Source organism: Phyllostomus discolor, chromosome 3 (genome assembly GCF_004126475.2).
Source record: "Phyllostomus discolor isolate MPI-MPIP mPhyDis1 chromosome 3, mPhyDis1.pri.v3, whole genome shotgun sequence".
NCBI lineage: Eukaryota > Metazoa > Chordata > Mammalia > Chiroptera > Phyllostomidae > Phyllostomus > Phyllostomus discolor.
Window position 1 is genome coordinate 172,046,437 of NC_040905.2, and position 17,426 is coordinate 172,063,862.

Below are 17,426 nucleotides of genomic sequence, written 5' to 3' on the forward strand. Positions count from 1 at the left end.
TCATCAGATGGATGATAACAGCATATAATCAGAATTCTGAGATCAGATTTTTTCCCATTTGGGAATGAAATTATGGGTCTGAGTCACATTTGTTTTTAGTTTCTCCTTCCAACTTCAGGGATTCTAGGCAGTGGTTTAATGTCTAAAGTTTATGAGTTTCTTTCTGATTGAGTAAAAGAGAACATTTAAATTTGTTTATTGACTCTCTACTGACCACTCCAATTAGTGCTATATTTGATACTTTTGCTGGTTTTTTTCTTGTCTTACATTGGATTTTTCTAGAGCAGACAGGAGACAAGTATTTGAGAGCAAGTCATTTATTTGGGAGGTGATCCCAGAAAACTAGAAGGGAAGTAGAGAAGTGAGACAGGGAAGGAAATAAAACCAATAAAAGGTATATTTATGAAGCCAGTTACTACAGTGAGCAACAGTAGCTGGTGCTGCTTCACACAGTGTCTGTTACAGTTAAGCAAGATAAGTCCAGCAGTTGAGAGCAAACGTTTATAAACATCTACAGCAAGTTGACATATACACATTGATTGTTATTATATTTTACAAAAACATTTGTCAGAAACAACAACAAAAACCCTGTTACCTCACAACTTATGGGTTCAAAATCATAGGTATAGAGCAGATGCCTCAGAGTTAACTTGCCGCAGGGGTATTCAGGCAAGCCAGTATTCTGGTGCTGCTCTGGAAGCTTTCATAACTCATCTCTCCCAGTCCACTGTGCACATGGGAAGAGTGGGAAGAAATGCAGGTGTTGGGTTTTGCAAGTTGGATGGGGCACCAACATCTGCTACATTTTCTTTTAACTGAGAACAGTAAGTTATTCTAGAAGCAATCATATGGCTAGGGCATGAAAAAATTGATCAGCAGTGCTAATATTCATTGGACATCCTTAAAAATCATTCTTACTTCTTCCTTGTTCTTGATGTTTTCTTACTGCCTTCTTAGAGATTCCTACATTATTGTTACGATTAAGACATAAATCCTCTTTCTCCCTTCCCTACTAAACAATTATACTCTATTTCTAAGGCATATTTAGGATTTTAAGAGTAACCCCCCAAGGGTTTCTTCTTCCAGTATGATGATGGAAACTCCTAACTATATAACACTCCCACAAATAAACATTTATGGACTTGAGCAAAAAGAAAATGTCTACATGGAGACTGGAAAATGATCAAAAGCAGGCAGATTTTGGAAAGGAGTCAAAACTTGGAAAAAAGCATGGGGTAAATTCACTCGTTTTACAGACTCAGCCTGCATGCAGGAAGTAGCTGTAACATGATACAGGGCAACCAAGGTGAGACAAGATTTCAGTGTGAGCATAACCATGTCTGCCCGCGGAACCAAAATAGTCAACATTATTCAGAAAAATGGTACAATTGAGAGGCTCAAAAAGATCACATCCATGATATCCAGGATATGATCCAAAATGACTTAATAATAACAATAAAAACAGAATAAAACAAGAAAATGTCACTCACAAAAAGTAATATAAAGATACAAACTGCAAGATGACACAGATGTTTAATTTACCAGAAAGGACTTTAAATTAGCTAGTATAATTATGTCCAATGAAGCAAAGGAAGATATTCTCATAACAAGTGAAAGGACAAATATTTTCAGCACAGAAATAGAAAATACAAAAAGAATGAAATAGAAATACTAGAATTGAAGTAATAGAATACCTGAGGTCTTTTAAAAGGATGAACTTAATAGGAAGATGGAGATACCTGAGAACAAATCATTGTACACAGATAAATAGAAGTTAGCCAAATTTTCCAAAATTTGTTGAAAGACAAAAAATTATAAAATGAGAAGGTTTAACAATTTCTAAATAGAATACGTATAAAGAAAACCATGCCTTCACATCATAGTAAACAGATTTTAAAAACAAAGACAAACAAAATCTTTAAAACAGCCAGAGTAATAATGACACATTATATAAGGAGGAACCACAGTTCTCATGAACTCAGACTTCCCATCAAAAAAAAAAAAAAAAAAGAAAGAAAAGAAAGAAAAAAAACAAACGAACAGAAACAAAGAACTTTACCTTTAAAGTGCTGAAATAACAGACAAAACTATTATGACAATATAAAACTCAATATCCAGCAAAAAGTGATTTTTCAATAAAGAAGGTAAACACTTTCAGATTAAAGAAATCTAAGGGAATTCATTTTCTTTTTTAAAAACAATATATTTTGTTGATTATGCTATTACAGTTGTCCCATTTTTTTCTCTCCCCTTTGTTCCCTTCTGCCTTGTGCTTTCGCTCCCACCATAATTTCAACTTCTTGATAGTTAAGAACTAGTTACAGTTATACAGTCCTAAAATTATTTCGGCCTTTTGAAGGCAAATGCAAGGCTGATGTGGCCTCTGGTGAAGATGAGTTTGACACCCCTGCCTTAGTTCATGTCCATGGGTTATACATATAAGTTCTTTGGCTTCTACATTTCCTATACTATTCTTAACCTCCTCTTGTCTAGTTTGTACCTACCATTTATGCTTTTTATTCCCTCTACCTTTTCCCCTATCTTCCTCTTCCCTGATAATCCCTGATGTGACCTGTTTCTTTGAATGTGTTCCTATTCTAGTGTTTGCCTAATTCATTTTTGTTTTGGGTTTTTTTTTTAGGTTCAGTTGTTGATAGTTGTGAGTTTGTTGTCATTTTACTGTTTGTATTTTTTATCTTCTTCTTACTCTTAGATAAATCCCTTTAACATTTCATATAATAAGGACTTGGTGATGATGAACTCCTTTAACTTGACCTTATCTGGAAAGCACTTTATTTGCCCTTCCATTTGAAATGATAGCTTTGCTGGATAGAGTCATCGTGGATGTAGGTCCTTGCCTTTCATGACTTGGAATACCTCTTTCCAGCCCCTTCTTGCCTGCAAGGTTTCTTTTGAGAAATCAGCTCATAGTCTTATGGGATCTCCTTTGTAGGTAATGGTCTCCTTTTCTCTTGCTGTTTTTAAGATTCTCTCCTCTTCTTTAATCTTGGGTAACTTAATTATAATGTGCCTTGGTGTGTACTTCCTTGGGTCCAGCTTCTTTGGGCCTCTCTGAGCTCCCTGGACTTCCTGGAAGTCTATTCCTTCACCAGATTTGGAAAATTCTTCATTTTTTTCAAATAAGTTTTCAATTTCTTGCTCTTCCTCTTCACCTTCTGGCACCCCTATGATTCTGATGTTGGAATATTTAAAGTTGTCCCAGAGGTTCCTCAGCCTCTCCTCATTTTTTGAATTCTTATTCCTTCATTCTGTTCTGGTTGAATGTTTATTTCTTTCTTCTGCTCCAGATCATTAATTTGAGTCCCGGTTTCCTTCCCTTGACTGTTGGTTCCCTGTATGTTTTTCTTCATTTCACTTTCACAGCCTTTACTTTTTCCTCTATTTTGTGACCATGTGCAACCATTTCTGTCAGCAGCCCCGATTACCAGTGTTTTGAACTATGCATCTGATAGGCTGACTGTCTCTTCACTGTTTAGTTCTGTTTTTGGAGCTTTAATCTGTTCTTTTATTTGAGCCATATTTTTTTGTCTCCACATGCCTGTTATGTTGTAAGAAGAACATTATGTATTCAGCAAGTCAGAGCAACCCACATTGCTGTGCTGTGGTGCTATATGTGGCAGAGGGGTCTGAGAGGGAGCAATGCCATTTGCTCAGATTTTAGCTGGCTTTCTGTCATTTCCCCTGCTACCCACAAGCAAACTGGGCCCTTTTGGTGCTGATTTCCCAGGTGGATGGGTTTGTGTGCATTCTAGGATACTGTTGGTCTCTCCAGTGAACTCTCCTGTGAGGCTGGGAGTTTGTCCTGCCATTGCAAACCCCACAGGTTTTTATAGCCAGAGGTTTTGGTTTTGAGCCTTTATTCCCCCTTGCATAAACTCTGGGTTGTGCCATCTTTCTCTCTCCCCAGTGATTCCTCTGGATTTATCTGCATGCATATGTGGGACCACCTGGTCCACTAGCCACCATCTCGCCCACCTGGTCCTCCAGCAGCCACCTTGCCTTATATCCTCTCCACCCCGACTTTTTGTCTCTGCCCCTCCTACTCATCTGAATGAGTGTTTCTTTAATTCCTTCATTATTGGACTTCCATACAGTTCAAATTTTTTGCATTTCTGGTTGATTTTTGTTTTTAAATTTGTTGTCCTTCTTTTGGCTCTATGAGGAGACAAAGCGTATCTACCTATGCCACCATCTTGGCCAGAAGTTGAGGGAATTCATAATCAATGCAAGAAATTCTAAAAGAATTTCTGTAGTCTGAAGGTAAATGACTTAAGAAAAAAATGTAGATTTTGGGGAGAGAACAAGGTATATCAGAAATAGTAAATATCTTAGTAAATATAAAATTATTTTTTCTTTTAAATTTTTAAAAAACAAACAGGACTATTTAAAATGAAATATCAGAACACTGTCTTGTGATATTAAAATGCATTTAAATATTATATATGTAACAACTATAATATCAACTTTTTGATATTATATCATTTTCCAGAATTGAAGAAACCTATATGATTTCAAGGTTTCTGTTTTATGAGAAGTGGTACAATATTAAATTTATACAGACTGTGAAAAGTTAAGAATGTATACTATTATCCCTAAAACAACCACTAAAAACTGTAGAATGATGATGCCAATCATAAGTTAAAATGGAATTTTAAAAATGATTCTACCAATTCCATTTGTTAATTCCATCAAGGTCCATCCACATTGCCGCAAATGGTAGGACTTCCTTCTTTCTCATAAACTGACTACTGGTTTTGACAGGGAAATATATGTTGAAACTTTCTAAAAATGAAGAGCAATATAATAAAATGCCTAGGGAACCAGAGAGAATATTTATTAATAATTCTGAAAGGTCCTTTAATAACAAGATGAATTTAATTCTGTTTTATTTTAGATATTTTTCCAGAATCTATAAAGTATATTTATTAGGCATTAATTCTTTGTGAAGTACCCCCTTGAGCAGAATGTACTCGGATATGGGACTAACAGTATTTCTTCTTTGTAACATATACATTTTAGCTTTACTTAAGGGAAATAGAGTTGGATAAATAGCTAATATTTTGACCTGGTAAAGTGGTTTGGAGAAAGCAGAGCTTTCCTGTTTTGACATTTGGGATTTAAAAAGGTTCTAAATATAAACCTTAACAACACTCCTGGACATCAGCATAAGCAAGATAAAGTGAAAATCTTTATTAGTAACTGAAGTCCCATAGTTTGAGTTTGAATAGCACTCTGCAAGTGACCTTCTGATATATTGTAGTTTACTTTTGCATTTTAAATTTTGTATTAGATGTAAAACTGAAAATCTGTGCATTTCATTATATTTTTACATAGTAGAAGCATAAGGAAGCATTTCCTTATAATGAGAGCTATCCACACAGAGACCTTGTTACAGTTTGCCAGCTGTCAAGGGCAGGAGAGATGGCAGGATTTTAGGTCTCAGTGGCTCTGGGGGGCTTGTTCAGATTGTACAACTAAAACTGTGAATTCCAAATTTGTTCAACTTCATTATGGAGGTTTGTACCATTAGATTATGAATGTTTATTTTCCACCACCTTCTATGTACCTCACCCCCAACACCTCTGCTCTTCCTGTCTGGTTTTCTTTGTCCCTGGGGACATTTGATCATCTCTCTCTTATTCTGCCCTTCATGTCTAGTGCTTTTATGTTTTTGTGCTAGCACCATGGTGGACAGAAAAATCCATAAATGTCTAGGAGAAGCAGCGGGGGATGAAGCAAGGGACATAGGTGAGTAGTAAGTAAAAGTGGCTGGACTAAGGAAAGTAATAAATGAAAGCCTGTAAATGGGACTCCAGGGTCTTGTAACTAACTACACACCAGTCATTAGTGAAACAGGAGTAATTTGCATGGAAGGAGTTGTCTTCTGCAAGGTTATCTCCCAACCTTTTATCTTGCCACCTTTTTACAGGCACTTGCAGCTGTCATGCTGCTGACAAAACTTCTGTATCTAATGTCCTATTATCTCAGAAGCCTTATCTCTGATGTTAGCTACCATGACAGACTATGCTAGCAATGAGTATATATAGTTAATGTGTTATCCTTTTTCAGGTAGCATGCTGGTCTCACAGGGAGGGTCTTATTCTAGTCACTTTGCTCTCTGAAGGGCAGAACATTGAGGAAGGCACTTGAAAGCCCTCAAGTGACCCCTGGTTGCACCAGGTAGGCAGCTGCCCATCCTGCCTACTTTTAGGTACCAGTTTGAGGAGTGTACGGCTCCTCTGCCCCATCATTGCTTCACTTGTCCCCTCCCAAATAACACTACCTCAGTGCAGTCGCTGGAAGGGTGATAGGAAGATGTGACTTGCAAAAGATGCCCTCTTCTGAGTGTATTGACAGTAGGTACAGCAGCACAGGTGACCCACAAACTACATATGAGTCCCAAGTACTGCAGAATGCAGTTCTGAAGTCACAGAGCTGATACTGGTTTGCAAACTCAGGAATTTCCCAAGTGAAACTGAAATCGGCCCCTGCACAGGGAGGTTAGGGAGAGACCCAAGAAAGAGGCAGTTTTACCAAACAATAAAACTTACACATGAGGCTCTTTTGGATGAGTAGATCTCCACACTCATCCTCCAGAGTCTTAAGAGTTTATTATATAGAGTCCTTAACTGTGTTCAGTCACCTATACTGTCCCAGATGGTCTCAAGGCTGCATCAAGGCTGCATCTCTGAAAACAGTGTTCCAAGGACCAGGAAGGACTGAGGAGCTTCCAGGTGGCAGAGTCTAGCTTCAGAATCCACTGGTGGTCATAATCCCTCAATGACCTCCTCCAGCAGAGGCTAAGAGCAGAGCCCGGATTGGAAGTTAAATCTATAGATTGCAAACCAAACCAGTCCTAGTTGGATATCTCCTGGGAACAAAAAGAACTGCAACTCAATCATCAGTGCATTCAATAATCTTCCACATGAAAGTAAGAGCACATCTTGTTTTCTATTTAATTGATTGACTTTTCTGTACAATAAAAGAAAAAGGGTAAGAAGAAACTGAGACTCGAAAAGAATAAGACTGGGCAGGGTTCTTGGAAAAATAGAAAAGGGGCATAAGAACAGAAGAGACAACCTCTTGGACATTCAGATTTTTCAACAGACCAGTCGCCAGCATTGTTTGGACATGAAATCATGGCGGCTAAGTTTCAGATGTGCCAAACAGAAACAATGTTCCTTCATCAGTGGTAAAGCTGGAAGCAGGTGAAGACCTCTGTCATCTTATCCTCCTGTGTGGGAGGTAGCATGTGCCACCAACGCAGAGCAGCAGTCCCCAGGGCTTTGCAAGCAGTCTCTCTGGTATAAACAGGTTGGAGCTTTTCCCTTTCTGTGCTGAACTAAAAATAAAACTACCTGATTCCCTCAAGTGCCCTCTGGCCAGCTGCCTGCCATTTATTACTACAAAAGACTGTGTAGGAATAATGACCAGCTTCCTGTGTTTTGATCAAAATGGCCTGAATTTACATTTTCATGTTCAACTCTCCCTACAGAGAATTCTATTCCAGGTTCTTCCCTCCCCTCCTGTCTTCCTCATATTTTAAGTGAAGACATATATGAGGTCTGTCCAGAAAGTATCCAGCCACACACTATGAAAAATAGACACATTTATTGAAGAAGATGAAAGATAAAAGAAACATTGTACATAGGACAATGACACCTCAGTCCCCTTCAAAGTAGGCACCTTGGGACCTCACACAGTTCTCCCAATCACCATCAGCTGCCCTGCTGTATTTTCCTAAATCTCATTGACAGTTTAAACTCTCTTCTTTTCCAAAAACGATTTTAGTTTTGGGAAAAGCCAGAAGATGCAAGGTTCCAAATGTGGGCTGTAGTGGGCCTGAGACACCTGGATGAGGTGATGTTTTGCCAAAAAACTCTGCATAAGATTCGATGCATGAGCAGGCGCATTGTCATGATGAAGCTACCAGTCATTCACCAGTTATGCATAGCTGTGGCCTTCTGAATTGTCCAAATAGTTTCCATGGAGGAATGTTGAAACTTAATAAAAATTTTGATATGTACTTGTTGTTCTACTTGCTCAGTCACACAGCCACACAGTATGCACAGTACGCCACACAGTAAACATGCTCACTCAATGGCATCACCCCACTGACTAGTACAGTAAACTCATCATTGCTCATGCATGGGCATTCCAGTCCACTCTCCTTGGCTGCTGGGTTACATCAATGTCATACAACCCATTCTAATTACATTGACAGTGGCTGGACCATTTCCAGACAGACCTCATATAGAAGTACGGCAAATGAACTTCTGGGTGTGGCTGTCACTATGACTTCAATATGCAAATTATTTATCAAAGTTGTGGTCACACAGGAGTGGGAAAGGCTGGTCGGTGTTAAAGAACCATGTCAGGCCTTTATTTCCTTTTTCCTAGGGATTTTGAGAATCCCTCTCTTAGCTTGGCTGAGGAGGAAGTCAATGACTAACTACCTTTTCTGCTGTGGGTTCTGTTTGTATCAGGTTAGTATATCCTTTGTCCAGATGTTTCTAAGGCATCAAAACCTACTGATGGCCTGTTGGGAACCACCCTGACTGGTATCAGAAGCTGAAACCCCCACCTAGGCTAAGGCTGAGGGAACACCCTTGGAACTGTAAGCCAGCAAGGAGACAAAAGCTTATCTCCCTGGCAGGAATGCTGCTTCTGCTGCTTTATTCATAACTGAACCCCAAAAAGCTTGGTCGGTTAGCCAAAGACGGGTAAGATTCCCCAAGGGGGGGACGACCTAAGACAGGCACGATCACTTTGGGAGGCCCCCCAAAAGAAAGACTTGGGGGGCTGCAGTAAAAGGGGGTGATGGACCCTCGCTCCTCGGCTTTGACATAGCCTGAATTCTCATCATCTGGGAGAAAATCTCCTTATCTCTTGGTTGCCTTAGTTCCCTTGCTCCACCTAAGCCTGAAACAATGACAGGGTGGTGCAGCTCTGTGCTGAAAAGGGCAGATTCTCCGGGTGATCAGGCCTAAGAAAGAATATGTAAATTACTGTGAAACCTTCTTTGTTTAGAATGCTCTCAGTTGAATGAGAGGGGTCCAAGGAGGAAGTTAGTTTGTTCCTCAAAGTCTTACAGCTCTTTGACCCCGACTCAATAGACTGGCAGAGTTCCTTGTTTTCTATAGATCCTTACTTCCCCCTGATGACTACTGTACTTTACCTGAATTATTATGCAAAATGAGCCCAATAAAAGCAGGTATGGATGGTAAATCGGCGCGCTCCCCACTGGGGGGGTGGCCATTTCGTCCCTACTTCCCCACAGAAACTAGTTTGTCTCTGTGCATGTTTTTTTCTCGCTTGTTTTTCGATGAGCCATCCACAGCGTTCTGTGATCACTGCTGGCCAGTGACCCACACATCAATGGCCTTTAACTTGAAGACATTACTGACAGAGCCAGCTTCTAATTCACCCAATTCATTTGTTATTCAGAATCTGATTTACACCTATTATTGCACCTTCTCCCCTTGTTCTATTACCAACCCTCTACTTCATTAGTCTACTCACCAGTTCTTTGGCATGTTGGAGATAGTCCTACCTCCAAACACTAGCTCACACCCTCTTTCATTCCACCCACCCCTTCTATACTTTTGCTTCTCTGTGTTCTATTCATTCTTTTTTAAAATTAATTAATTTATTTTATTGTATTTTTTCCATTACCATTTAATCACCTTATAGCCCCTTCCCCTGCAATCATTATACTGTTGTCCATGTCCATGAGCCCATTTTCCTTTTTGCTCAATCTCTCCACCCCCTGTCCTCCCTCCTTAACTGTCATCTACTCTCTATCTATGAGTCTGTCTCTATTCGGCTTGTCAGTTTAGTTTGTTCATGAGATTCCACATATGAGTGAAATCAGTGGCATTTGTCTTTCTCTGACTGGCTTATTTCACTTAGCATAATGTTCTCCAGGTCCACCCATACTTTTACAAAGGGTAAAACTTTCTTCTTTTTTATAGCCAAATAGTATTCCATACTGTAAATGTCCCATAGTTGTTTTATCCACTCATCTACTCATGGACAAGTGGGCTGCTTCCATATCTTGGCAATTGTAAACAATGCTGCAATGAACAGAAGGCTGATTATGTTCTTTCAAATTAGTGTTTTGGGTTTTCTTGATATATTCCCAGAAGTGGGATAGCTGGGTTGAAAAGTAGATCCATTTTTAATCTTTTGAGGTATTGCCATGATGCTTATCACAGTGGCTGCACCAATCCTCATTCCCACCAATAATGCAGAAGGGTTCCCGTTTCTCAACTTTCTCACCAGCACTTGTTTTTTGTTGATTGTTGCTGGTTGCCATTCTGACAGGGTGAGATGATATCTTTTTGTGTTTTAATTTTCATTTCTCTAATGATTAGTGACACTGAGCATTTTTCATATGTCTGTTGGCCATCTGTATGTCCTCTTTGGAGAAGTGTCTATTTATGTCTTTTGCCCATTTTTTAACTGGGTTGTTTGTTTGTTTGATGTTGAGTTTTGTATATACTTTATAAATTTTGGATATTAACCCTTTATCAGGTCTATCAGTGAATATGTTCTCCCACTCTGTGGGTTGTCTTTTTATTTTTATTTTTTTTGTGATTTCCTTTGCTGTGCAAAAACTTTTTAGCTTGATGTAATCTCATTTGTTTATTTTTTCTTTTGTTTCCCTTGCCTGGGGAGATATATCTGATAAAAATTGCTATGAGCAATGTTCAAAATTTTGCTGCCTATGTTTTCTTCTAGGATTTTTATGGTTTCAGGGCTAACATTTCAGTCTTTGATCCATTTTGAATTTACTCTTGTGTCTGGTGTAAGAAGATGGTCTAGTTTCATTTTTCTGCATGTATTTGTCCAATTTTCCAAATACCATTTATTGAATAAACTATCTTTAGCCCATTGTATATGCTTGCTCCCTCTGTTGAATATAAATTGACTATGAAGATGTGGGTTTATTTCTGGGCTCTCTATTCTGTTCCATTAATCTATGTGTCTGTTTTTGTGCCAGTACCATGCATGCTATTTTTGTTACTATGGCCTTACAGTATAGTTTCATATTAGGTAGTATGATCCCTCCAACTTTGTTCTTCTTTCTCAGGATCATTGTTGCTATGCAGGGCCTTTTGTAGTTCCATATAAATATCTGAAATATTTGTTCTAGTTCTGTGAAATATAACATTGGAATCCTGATAAGAATTGCATTGAACCTATAGATCATTTTGGGTAGTATGGATATTTTAATGATGTTAATTTTCCTATCCATGAACATGGTACATGCTTCCACTAATTTGTGTCTTCTTCAGTTCCTCATAATTTTCCGAGTACAGGTCTTTTACATCCTTGGTTAAGTTTATTCCTAAGTGTTTTACTCTTTTTGAAGCAATTATAAATGGGATTATTTTCTTAATTTCTGTTTATATTAGTTTATTTTTGGAATATAAAAATGCAACTGATTTCTGGATATTAGTTTTATATCCTGCTACTTTGCTGAATTCATTTATCAGTTCTTGGTGGAACTGATAAATGTAGTAGTTTCTTGGTGGAAGCATTCTTTAGGATTCAGATCAGTCCCCTCTTTTTTTGTGAAGCCTTTCTTTCCCTGGACTTTAATTTTGTTTACCAAAATGAGGTCCATGTTCTCACAGCATAAACATCATGTGGAAGCTTGATATAAATGCAAATTTCCTGGCCCCACCTGAGGTTTACTGAATCAGATTCTGCAGTTTAATAAGATCCCCAGTTGGTTCCTATGTACAATACATGGATTTTTAAGAAACACTGTCGTAAACACTGAATGCTTAACACATTTGGTATTTAGCAGCAGTCTCCCCAAATAGATTTTAAGCTCCTGAGAAGAGTGATCTTGAGTTCTAGCTCTTTGAGTACCCAATGTCATGTTCACAGTGTCTGGTGGTTGAATGTCATATGGTCATTCAATAAACATGAAGAAAGGCACTGAGCTTAGCTCCAAAGATATTAATATAATTGGATCGTATCCTTTTAAATGTTTCTAGGTGCTTATTCCTACCTAAGTTCTATTGTCCTGGGGTTCTACCTTGACTAAAACAGTGGGCTTTAGTGCTTTAGAAGACAGGCAGATTTCCCTTTGGTTGGAAAATTAGAATAGTTTCTGAGTGTATTACAAGATGATCTATTGGATTTTCTAAATTTCTTTACATTCCCCATAGTAAATGAGGCCTGTCTGGCTTAATATTGAAGCCCTTCCATAAGCCTTAGAGTGGAGAAAATTCCAAGTATAATGTAAGGAAAAGTGATACTGCTAATGCCTTCCAGTACCAGTTGATTATAGGTAGAAGAAATTAAAAGTAAGGAAATCGGCTGCAAGACATGTTTGTCTTGTCTTCCCAACTGTTGGCCACAGTCTTGGAGCAAGAAGGTATTATAGATAAATCAAGGGGAAATGCCAGAGAGATTTTTGCTTTACTTCCCATTTGTGACTGTGGAAGCAGGAAAGACCACAATGCCACTTTGCCCTTCAGGACCCAAGAACAAATGTAAGTCCCAGCCATACACAAGGGGATCTACCATTCCAGAGCTAAGGAGGGTTCCATTGAGAAGTGGAGATAACTGATACAGAGGAAACAGACCTTCAGGCACATGAGCAATGGACACAGAGAACATTCAGGGGCAAGACCAAGCTGTGAAAAAAGAAATGATAGGTTTTAGTAATCAAGAGCTGGTGTGCCACTCCATGGTTATCAAAAACTCAGGGCCCTTTTTATTTTGCTGACCATCCATTGCTCTCCTCCATATTGTCCAACACAGCTGCTGCAGCTCTACTCATCCTGTCTGCATTCCAGCCCGTGGGAAGAAGACTGAGGGGGCAAGCGTGCACCCCCACCCTTTTAAGGAAATAATCAGGTAATAAATGGTATACTCAAATAAGATAAGTGAGCAGAGTTTAATAAAAGGGCTATTGACAAGACTGTCAGCAGAATTAGGAGAAAAGTAACTAGATACCTGAGACTATCAGCTTGCTGAGCCATCGCCACCACTAGGCCTGAAGGGACCCGGAGAGCCTTTAGCATTCTAAAGGCTCACCATAGAGGAGGCTTGGCTTTTATTGAAGAAATGCACCATGCCAACCTACAGCCTGGCACACTCACACAATTTTTTGCAAATGAATTTAAATCAAACTACTCGAATGTAGTTGTCTCTTTCTTTGGTGGGTCCTTCCCACCAGCTAGTTAACTGAGGGTCACTCTGTCCACCACCTCTTGTGTTTTGTTGTGCTGGTGAGGGCAGGTTGTGTTGAAGCTGGTTCTTGCATGTGTACAAGGTTTTGAGGATTCTCTCTTGCTCTTGTTCAGTTGTTTGTACTGGGTAGTTTCTCCACTGTTTAGCTGTATTTCCAGATAGGTCCTGGATTGAAGTTTGTGTGGTTTCCACTCCCTCCTTCACTTTCTTCTGTTGTTATCCATTGATGGTTCCTTTGTTGTTGGGTTTCCTCTTCCAGTGGGTATCCTGGTGTTCACCGCTTCCACCTACTCTTTTTTTTGTGATCAGTTGGAGGGGGAGGCAAAATGGTTTAAGACAGAAGGAGAGTATTCTATGATATTTACAGTAGCAGCCAGTAGAGAAGGGATGGGAGAGATCCTTTGGCTATGTATAGTGTTAACCATCATCTTCCACCCAACTAGCCACTTTTTAAAAAGGATGGAAAGAATATAAGACTTTTGTTGTGAAAGGAAGGAAGGATTGTGAGTTGGATCTAGAAAACAGTGAGGTTGTGGGAGGTCAAATTCTGAGGTAAGGTGAGAGTAAAGGATAGTAAGTAGGTGTAGTGTGTGAGAGAATGGAGTTAACCACTACAGTAATAGAGTTCATGAAACCATGAAGTGGGCTAAGATCTGGGAGGGGTGTTGTAAAGGATTTACAATTGTATGGAACAGCTATTATTTACAATAATATTATAGCAACAATCATATGACAGAATCTATGTGATCTGGATAACAAGAATAGGGAGTATAGGACCTTGAGTAGTGTGCTAAAGGAACACAAGTGAAGTGAAGGACAGTAAATTAGCAATACACTATGAAAGAGAGATCAGGGGACACCTGTCAAATGATACAATATAACCAGCCTAGCAAAGCAGACTATACAGAAAGAAGAGGGATACAAAAATACTATTAAAATAAAAGATGTAAGAATAATGGAAAAAATAATAATACAAATATGCAAAACTTGCAGCTTCTCTGTAATAGCAGAATGAAATTTGTCTCACTATCTCAACTGTTGGGGTGCCCTCTCTTTGGGTCCAACTCTTGGCTTTTCACAGTTCCAGGTTTTCTTGTCTCACTTGTGGGTATTTAAAAAAAAAAGCCGAAGTAAGGAAGAAGAGATAAAATTGGAAAGCAAGGAAGAAGGAATAAAACAAGAAAGAAGGAAAGAGAGGAAAAAGGAATTGAAAGATAAAAAAATAATAAAAATTAAAAAATTACTTAAAAAAAGAACACCTCTTGTTGGTTTCATACTGGCCAAACTGGTTTTTGTGGTCCTGCTGGCTGCAGCAGGCTAAGGGTCGATTGATATGGCTTTTCTCCCTTCCTGATCTGCACTCAGTCAGCCACTGCACACTCTCCCCTGAGCTAGTCTGGCGCCTCTCAAAGGCGCCTTGGGTGTGGGATCCAGGCCTTCCTGAGAACGCACTTTCCTCAGGGTTAGTGCTGTGGGCTGGGGTGCAGGTGCACACTTGGCCAAACTGCCTAGGTTCCACAAGTTGGGCGTACACTCTCCCCAGTGCTATGGGGATGCACAGGGCCTTTCATGCAACCTTCTGAGCAACCGCAGGATTGCTGCCTGGCTGGGTGGGGAGTAGGCCCGAGTGATTGCTGCAGGAGAATTCCTCAAAGACTGTCTCTCTTTTCACTTTTCCTTTTTGAGAAATTCCTCCTACTTAAACCTGCTGCTGGGTACAGCGGTCTGGCTTCTTGCACAGACAATTCTCCAGCCAGACCAGTGCCTATCTGAGTCATGGCCTGTCACTACGAGACTCTCAACTCTCCCAAACCAGCATCCACAGACTCCGTGGGTGCTCACAGCCCCTGTGTGTTTGCCACTTAGTCTTTATTCCCCTGTCTGTGACTTCAAACAACCATGTCTCTCCTGCTGCTGCTTAAACCTTGTTTGGCCGGGAAGGGAGCAGTTGACCCTGTTCTCTCCCAAAGACTCTGTGGCAGACCCAGAGGGCACTGGGCCTGGGGCTGCAGCTGCACTGGTCCTCAGGATGGTCCCTGGGACCTTATTGTCCTGAAGCACTCACCTTACTGTCTGGCTTTTCAGTGTCCTTATTTTCATATATGCTGGGGTACTGTTGGCTGTTTGTTCTGTTCCTCGGTAGACCGGCTAGGTTTTTCTCTTGTGTGTAGGGGGTAATGGAATCTGCTCCCTCCTACCATGCCAACATCTTCCTCCTCTAAACTACTTGAATGTAAATTCCTAGTTGGATATATACTGGGGACAAAGAACTACAAATAAATGATGCATTTGATGATTTTATAGTTAGTAGTAGTGCAGACTGTCTCCCCTCCCATCCTTCAGGGTCTTCTCTTGGTGTCTCCTTGGCCAAGCCCAAGTGAAAGTCAGAAGTTGAGGGAGCCCATTGACGGATTCTATAAAAGCCCATTTTCCAAGGCAGAAAACATTATGGAAAGGGGTATAGAGTAGATTTGGAGGCATAAACAGGGCATCCCCCAGATATTTCCTCTCATTTCCATATGATCTTAGGCTTGCATGTCATTGGTCTGAATTAAGTCACATGCCAAATGGCTAATGTGGTCTTTTATGTGGTTGGCTCTAATGACTGCTAAAAATTAGGGTTCTCATTACTAAGGAAGGTTGGAATGGATTTGGAGAGACAATTACCAGTCTCAAGTGTAAGCTATTTCCTGATATGGAAAATCATGATACATTTGTCTAACTGTTGTCTTTAAGGAAATCAACATATTTTAATAGTGACCATTTACTGTTGTCCTATTGTTAAAACTGTGAGTGGTTTCCACTGGCTACAGAAGTCTCCCACCTTTGGATCTAATTAGCACCTTAGTGCCTTTTCTTTATGAGTTGGGGAAAAGTCTAAGAAATCACTTCTAACCAAATGAGGAATATTCTCGTATATTTGAAAGAGACCTCCCTCCATCTGGCCTCCTGGTCAGCAGAACTACTTTTCAATGAGCCAGTGAATTTGGTGTCCATGCTACCATCCATCATCTTTACTTAGCTGGGGCTCGTATACAGTGCGATGTGTATAGAACAAAGACTTCCTCCCACATCTCATGAATCCTCTGCCCTCTCTGCTGGCCCTCACACTCATTTAGTTCCCATTCTCCTTCTTACCCCATTTCGATATAGTCTGGCTCACATCTTTTCCCCTCTTCTCCTGATATTCTCTATGTACATTAATGTTTGTGACCTGAAAGTCGGGTTTCTTACGAGCTTATAAGAAGAAACTCCATGCTTTATTGGGGGGAGGGGGGGTGTTTCTGAACTTTGTCCCCTTTGAGGAATAGCAACTGATATTCCCAAAGCCCTCCACTCAGGGTCATTGATCTTGGGCACTTGACATCATATGCACTGTTGCAATGGAAATTCAGCTACTAAGATAGTTCTCAGAGCCCTCCCCTGAGGATAGTCTGATTTAAAGAGATCTTAACAATGTATGAGGATGTATTTAGCCACTTAATAAAATAGTTTTATGTCCTTTTAAAAGATACAATTAGTAGATAGTTTTAGCAATTAATATCCTGTTAAGTTAAAACTGCCACAAACTAGAATATAAATCTTATTTTAAAAGGGGTTGTGCATGCATACAGAAAAAAAGAAAATGAGGAATAAATGTGCAATGTAAATATGACATATTGAATATGCAGCCTAAAAGTTTGGTTCATTAGCAAAAAGTCAGATGCCTGAAACTTTTTACACAAATTTGGCTTTGTTTGCAAGAGATATAGAAAACTCAGATAACTAATCTTTAACTTCTCCACTGTTGAGGAAGGACCAAAGTCAACAACAAATACTTCAGTGACATACGTGTGATGAAAATTGAGTTACATTTTCACATGATGACCAATGTGCACAACTGAAATTCAGCTGCTGTATCGCATCAAAGTCAGAAGCAATAAACCCACAGAGGGGAAAATAAATTGATAGTCCACTCTCATTTTCTCCCAGGAGGCTTTATAATAAGCCATTAATTTTTTTCACCTATCTTCCTAATTTTTGTTCCTCTTATTTTATAAATTAATAAAAGAAAATATTAGCATCAAAATTATCGATAATTTGGTCTTCTTGTTATACAGAAGATGAAATAGTCAAATGGCATGAGTGATTTAAAGGCCAGCCCACTCCCCTTTTTATTCCACGATGAATCATTTGACAAGATTCCACCG

The 17,426-nt window shown here is 39.5% G+C and overlaps 1 long non-coding RNA gene across 1 annotated transcript; it reads left to right on the plus strand.

The window, feature by feature from the left end:
• The first annotated feature begins 451 nt into the window (after positions 1 to 451).
• On the plus strand, positions 452 to 15,452 carry LOC118499351. Its single transcript, XR_004901866.1, has 3 exons — positions 452 to 464; positions 13,736 to 13,743; positions 15,322 to 15,452. It is a non-coding gene; the product is annotated as an uncharacterized LOC118499351 (long non-coding RNA).
• The last annotated feature ends 1,974 nt before the right edge of the window (positions 15,453 to 17,426 follow it).